We start from the raw sequence: 7665 nt of genomic DNA, 5'->3' as shown, positions 1-7665 counted from the left end.
AGAGAGAGCGAGAGGATAGAGAGAGAGAGAGAGAGAGAGAGAGAGAGGGAGGGAGAGAGAGCGAGAGCGAGCGAGAGGGAGAGAGAGAGAGGGAGAGAGAGGGAGAGAGAGAGGGAGAGGGAGAGCGAGAGAGAGCGAGAGCGAGAGCGAGGGAGAGAGAGAGAGAGCGAGAGCGAGAGAGAGAGCGAGAGAGAGAGAGAGCGAGAGAGCGAGAGGATAGAGAGAGAGAGAGCGAGAGGATAGAGAGAGCGAGAGCGAGGGAGAGAGAGAGAGCGAGCGAGAGAGAGCGGGAGAGCGAGGGAGCGAGAGAGAGAGAAAGAGGGAGAGAGAGAGGGAGAGAGCGAGAGCGAGCGAGAGAGAGAGAGTGGGAGAGCGAGGGAGCGAGAGAGAGAGAAAGAGGGAGAGAGAGAGAGAGAGAGAGAGAGAAACATATATATATATACATACATACACAAACACATATACTATATGTACACATATGACAAGTTGTACTATGAGTCATAAAGTACAACACATGAATCTTCAGTAACAATCAGCATGAAGTCAAAACACACCGTCTGTGTTTCATAAACTATTCCACTGATTTAATATCTTCATCAAATATCAGAAGTCTGGTGGAGCAACTTCAGACTCCAGAGGAATACACGTCATGTGTTCACCATCTGCATGCTGCTCTGATGACACAAACTGTCATGTACTACTTAAGTACAACTTAGAGGTACTTTTACTCTACTGGAGTATTTCAAATCCATGATACTTTGTACTTCAACAGCTGGGGTTACTTTGCAGATTAATATTGTACGAACACAAGATGTCTATAAATATGATTTGACCAGAATATGCTGAATAAACAAAATATGAAGTAAGTTAAAACAAGCTCCTCCTCCTCCAGCTGGAACTATATAAATACTTAAAATAAATAAAAGTATATTTATATTAATATAACTTTCTGAACAAGTACTTTTACTTTAATTCTTTAAGAACGCTTTGATGTTTTTAATCTTTTTTTTGTTTGAGGACTTTTACTTACGGAGTATTTTTGCAGAGCAGTATTGCAACTTTTATTTATGCAGAATATATACGAGTACTACAAGTATCTCTGCATTTATGTGTATTACATTATAGTTTGTTACTTTAAACTTCACAATAAGACTAAATCTGACATCACACATTCCACAAGTGGCTGATTATATTTTATATTTTACCAAATCCCCCAAAAACTCCAAACACACAGAATGCACTGTGTAACATCTGAATTAAATATAACAGCTGGAGCTCGAGAGCTCACACGAAGACACGACAGGTGAACTGTTACGTTCAAGTGCTGCCATCATAAAATCTGAAATTCCACCGCACAAACACTCGAATCATTCACTGAATCATGTTAAATATGATTCAGTGTGTTTTTTAAATGTAAACGTTGTGTTCCTGCTGCTCCACCTGTCAACTGACTCACCTGGAAACAGCGTCACTTCCGGTAGAGCCGAACGACGCGGGTAGGCACGTCATCGACAGGGTCAGAGGTCACGCAGTGAAAATATATATTTTTTAAAAGAGTTCCTCCAAAATGTGCACAAGAGAAATATTCAATCCAAAGAATAAAGAATACCCGGAATTAAAAAAAGTTTAAAAAAGTGTAATTTGTTCAATGTTGAGCATCAAAGAAACAAGTTTACAATAATAATATAATAATACTATATTTGTATTATTATTGTACCTCTGGAGTTTTATAGAAGCATCTGTTTGTTCTAATCATCAAACTTTACTTCTGTATGATTCCTCTAGGTTTTAATTGTTTATTTTCCCTTTCTCCACTTTTTAAAATGTATTTATAAATATAAATATATTTTCAATTATTATACAAATATACATTTAAATATATTTTAAATGCTCTTTTCTTATCTTTGTTTAAAAAAACCTTTTGCCTTCATTTTACGTTAAAAAGGTGCTGTACAAATAACGTGTATTATCATTATTATCATACACAGAAGTATCAAAAGTATTATATAAAATATTACACGATATTTTGTAGGTTACATTTGTCTTTCTGAGCATATTTGACATTGTTTTATCGACATGTTGCTACTTTGTACTTCAACAGCTGGAGTTACTTTGCAGATTAATATTGTGCAAACACAGCATGTGATCAGTCTATAAAACATGCTGTGCTGTAGATTCAACCAGAATATGCTGAATAAACATAATATGAAGTATTTAAAACAAGCTCCTCCTCCAGCTGCAACTTTAAAAATGCATCGTTAAATTCCAATAAAATGATATTTATACTAATATAACTTTCTGAAAATGATTATGTCCAACAAGTGCTTTTACTAATGCTTTAAGAACCTTTTGCTGTTTTAATCATTTCGTAGTGAACGACTTCCACATAACTTTGTTAAGTTGAAGCAACAAAACTACTTCGTTAGGTTCAACAAAAGATCGTCATTTGGGTTCAAATGAGTACAAACGAGCCGTTACTGAGGTACGAAAGTTACGTGACCAATAAATCACGTGACTTCTTGTCTGCAGGATGTAAGACCGGTTGTTGTTGGACCTGCTGCGCAGTGTGACTCTTTATAGTCTTTATCGCTGAACGAGAGCAGCCTGCTATGAAACACATACAGAAGACACGAAGCACAATCGCTAATTTAAATACAATAAACACTGATTCAATCACTGCTTCCCAGGAACTAAAATCCTCGATGTGACACACACACACATGCGCACGCGCACACACATGCGCGCACACACACACACACACACACACACACAGGATTTGAAGCACAGAACAGAGCAATCTTAAAATAGATTGACGGTGTGTCTCCGCGGCCTTCAGCAGCTCTTTTAATGGTTGGTGGTCGGAGGAGGAGGAGGAGGAGGAGGATTGGACTAATTATCTGGATGAAAAACGGGCAGAAAGAGTCTGTAATTGAAAAAGAAATAATTTGACTGCAGCTGTCTGCTGCTCTGCTTCGCAGCAGCTCCGGCACAGCTCACATGGACGCGCTGCACTCAGCTGCTTGGTGAGGATTTATGATAAAGTTTCTTTCTTTTAAGCTTCCAACTCCATTAAATCTCCTCGTGAACTTTAAGCGTTCGGTCACAGAACACAGTGATGAGTGTTCCGATGTATACGAGACACACGATGCTTCGGTTCAAAGAGTCTTCATGTCTTCTTCTTTGACGTTATGGTGGTTCAGGGCGGTTTTTCTAAACCACTTCACTAACTTTATATCTTTTAGAAACATCAAATCAGTGTTTTCTGCTCGGCCACCTCAACAGTTACAGTTTGGTTAATGTATATTCTTCACATTTTAGTGCAAAGTACTTGAATTCTACATATTAAGATATACATATAGTTTATAAGGTCGCTCATTCTCACGAGACACAGACGCCACAAACACACAATGATGTCATAGAATATGATGCATTGATGTACATTAAACCAGCCAACAGGATATGACGGAGTTACAATGCAACACACACATTAGTGCAGCAGGAACATCAGATATAATAGTGCAACACTTGACTGATCAATCAACACTTTTACTTTCACTACATTTAGCTGATGCACTTTACTTCTGTGAGGTGTTGATGAGGACTTGTACAGCATGGTAGTACTTCTACTGCAATACAGGATGTAAATACTGCGCTGCAGTCCAGACAGAGCGAGGTGTTTAGCAGGAGCAGATTGATAGAGGTCAGCTGAACACTTCAGAGTGCTCCGTGTCAACACGCTGGTGTAAAGTGATTGGTGACGGACGAGGCTGCGATCGATACTCCCGTCCGTGAAATGGAACCGAATCCATCATCCGCGTAACTTCACCGGCCGAGAGGAACGTCCCGTCCTGCAGGCAGCCGGACAGGACACGTGCTGCTGCCGCTGGGACCGGCCCGCCGCACCGCGGTCACAGGTTCGACTCCCACTGTGGGAACGTCCTGATGCACCAACACAGATATATACGGTGTGCCAAAGAACTGCATCCAGGGCTTTCTGACAAGACACTTTTTGAAAGGTTTCACCAACAGCTGCACATAAATCAGAGATGTCTTCTCGCTTCTGACCGCATCTCTTTTAGGACTTCTCTTCATGTGTTGATGACAACTTCTTTTGGTTTAATAAAACCACATTATGAACATACATAGACAGGAAGACGGATAAAAAAAACTCTTGATAATGTAGCATTCACAACTTTGGACGATACTTCCGTCTGGAATAGAAGCAGAAGCAGGAATGTGTGTCATGTGAGCATGTTTACAGCGGTGGATTAAAGGTGTTTGAGTGTTTCCTGGTTAAGCAGTGAGTGATCTGGGTCTGTGTCAGAGCTCCAGCTGGTGAATAATTGAATTGTGTTATATCTGCATGATGTGGCCGAGTCTTCAGAGGCACAGGACGCATCTTTTATTCACGCGCTTCATCCAACTTTCAGACTATGAGGTGAAAAGACACAAAGGGAGGCGACTCCGAAGGCAGAACAGCGAACACTGACCGTAACGAAGAAAGTGAGAAAAAATAACAAGAATCACAACTTTTACTGATCCAGGACGGAACGCTTCAATTCATAATCACAGCTGAGCCTCCCGACAACACGACGGGAGGAAACACACACACTATTCATCACAATTATTTCATAGAAAACTATGATTAATGTATTAAACAATACCATACAATACATTTTTAATATATATATTTAATATTTAATATACAAATATATAATATATTAAATATATTTATAATATCTTTTTCACTAGAGTAAATTAGAAATTAGAAAACGGTTATAAGTGGCATAATATAAAGACACAGTGAAGACGTTAAAGAAGTCTTGTGGGTGTTTTTATGACTCTAAAGATAATATGATATTAAAGGAATATTTGTACACCAGGACTGTAATTTATTTCTTGGTTGAGCAGGAAACAGCTTCACAGATTTCTGCTCTCACGTCAAAGAAAAGAGATTCAGTTTCAACAAAGCAACAAGACGAGCAGACAAAAACAAGAATCGCTGACATCAGCGCTTCATTTGTGTAAAAGCTTCTTCAGACCGCCGTGGTTCCTGTTACACGATGTCTCCTCAGCACTCAGCACTTTCCCCGAGATGAATCCCAATAAACGTGATGCTGATCACGGTTACTGAGCACAACCCCAGCTGAGCAAAAGTCACATCTGAGCCTCTTTTAGCTCAAATGAAGCAACTGTTCACTACCTGCTCAGCAGCTAACAGCAGGCAGACTCAGTCAGAGACTAGCTGCTGAACAAAGTGCAGCATTTAGCAGCTAAAGAGACATCGTCAAGAGGTGGTGGAGACCAAAGATGGAGCTAAAAGATGAGGAAACACTGGACTTACAGCGTCTCCTAGTGAGACAGACAGACGACTAAAACATTAGGAATCTCCATCTGTCTGTATGAACGTACGTATGTGTGTCCTTTGCTCTCGACAGAACAGGACATCCGTCCAGGGGGAGTTTGTTTCCCGTGCGTAAGTCAAAGTAAACGAGGACATTTTGTCCCGTCAGTGTCGTTCGTCACATGTACGTCGTCAAGTTAACGTCACCAGCTTCTCCTAAACCTAACCAAGTGGTTTTGTTGCCTGAACCCTAACTTCCTGCAGAGACGGAGGTTTATTTTGAAAAGACGCGACGCATGTTACCAGAATCAATTGTTATCCTTTCATTGTGTAAAAAGTGACGCCAGAGGGTCACGAAGAGCGTCATAGTTTGAGGCTTAATGCCACTGATGTGTTGCGAGGTGGGCGTGTCACTTACGCTCTTTAGTAGTATATTTTCAAAATAAACAGATTTAGGGCCTGTGTCCACACAGCGCCTTTGACTGGCAAAAAAGTGGCCGCAACAATATCTTGACAACATATCACCGCCGTGTATGAGTTTAGAAGCACTTAGTATTAAAGACACAATTTAAACTTTGAGTCTTCCTGGAGGATCCCAGTGTGTGACTGTGGTTGGATAACAGGTGGAGGCGTGTGTGTGTGTGTGTGTTAACCTTCACGAGACGAACACGTGAGGCCGTCCTGCGGTTCGGCCTCACGTGACGCTCGCTGACTTAAAGCCGTCATGAATCAAGCCGCTCACGTGAGAAATGACTCCAGCTGTCGGCTCCCGGAGGAAGAAGCTGCTGCTGAACTCACAGCTCACCGGATACAACGATTCAGCGTGAATGCTGAAGTAAACATATCAATCTCACGGATCGGCGTACATCACCATGTGACCTCGCCGGAGCGGGGGGTGCAAGACACCGATGAAACCAGGACACACACAGCACCCACACGACAGTCAAGGGGAATCGCAGAACTTTTGGAAATTGATACCAAATCTGATTCCAAAAGCTGCAAATACATGTTTACTCTAATGGTGACGTTTGTGAACCTCTGGAGCAGCTGCTGCACTGATCAGTGATGATCTGAACTGTTCTAGTCTCCCACATACAGACCTTCACACCCTGTGAAGGGTTCACGTGAGAAGGTCGCTCAGCAAGCAGCTTCCATGACTCTCTGATACGGAGTGATATCCAATGAGTGGAGTTTGGTTTGAAGACATTGATTGATTTGATTTCATCAGTGGAGAGTTCATCTCGAGCGACCGCCGGGTCGTCTGACTGACAGGTTTGATGATGGCGTGACGGTAAGAAGGAGCAGCTCTCCAACTCAGTCTCACGGCAGCTTGTGAAATAGTCAGGAAATGTAATCTGTTGGTCCGGATTTTTTTTTTTGTGACGCTCAGCACAAAAATAATGTCAATGTAAAGTCAATTAGGAGGCTTATTCCTGGTGGAGACATGAAATAAACAAAAGACGTGACTAAAAGTGACGTACTTTATATCTAAAAAGACTTCAACCTGAGAGATAAAATGTGTCTTATTGGCTCTTTTTCTTGTCATTGGGCTGCAGAACAAGACGCCCATCACGACTGTGTCCTTGGCTGCAGCGCAGGACGCCAGAGAGAGAGAGAGAGAGAGAGAGAGAGAGAGAGAGGCTGGGGGGGGTGTACTCTGAAGAGAACGGCTGAATAATTCATCCCAGAGAGGAAGACGGAGAGTCCAGAGGAAAAAAAAGTAAAACCCCTCAGGAAACAATATGTCTTTTCTTTGGATTTCCCTCCTTTGTCCTCTTTGATGAGAATCAAACATTTAATCTGAATGTTCTTCCCCAGCTGGGGTCCAATCTCCCCGACATCATTCCCAGGCTCTGCTGGAGCCTCGGAGGACGTAAACCTCCTGCAGAGCGCCGGTGTGGCGTTAATTAAGCCGGGCTGCAGCTTCTCCTGTCGGACGTTAGTCTGAACACCTCAACACACGCTGACATTGATATCAGGCCTCAGAGGCCTCGGGGCAGAGCCGCATTCTCAGGAATCACAGGAGCAGCAGCGCTATTCATCACGCAGACGGTTCTGCTAACGCCACTCAGTAGAGCTGTGATCAGAGGTCAGAGGTCACGTAAAGAAGACCTGAGTGAACCCTGCTGATATCTGTCGAGATGTTATTGGACCAAACAAACCATCGTGTAGATTTATGAAGTGAAAACGGTTAAATGTTGGTGTTTTTACAGCCCAAACTGCTTTTACTTTGACTTCTTGGCACACAATGCCCCTGAACACACTGTCGTGGAAACACTCAGAGCCCCTGAACACACCGTCGTGGATACACTCAGAGCCCC

This window comes from Anarrhichthys ocellatus, unplaced genomic scaffold, assembly GCF_004355925.1.
Source record: "Anarrhichthys ocellatus isolate YVR2014 unplaced genomic scaffold, GSC_Weel_1.0 scaffold128, whole genome shotgun sequence".
NCBI lineage: Eukaryota > Metazoa > Chordata > Actinopteri > Perciformes > Anarhichadidae > Anarrhichthys > Anarrhichthys ocellatus.
The sequence above is the reverse complement of the archived record's forward strand: the minus strand, read 5'-3'. Positions refer to the sequence as shown.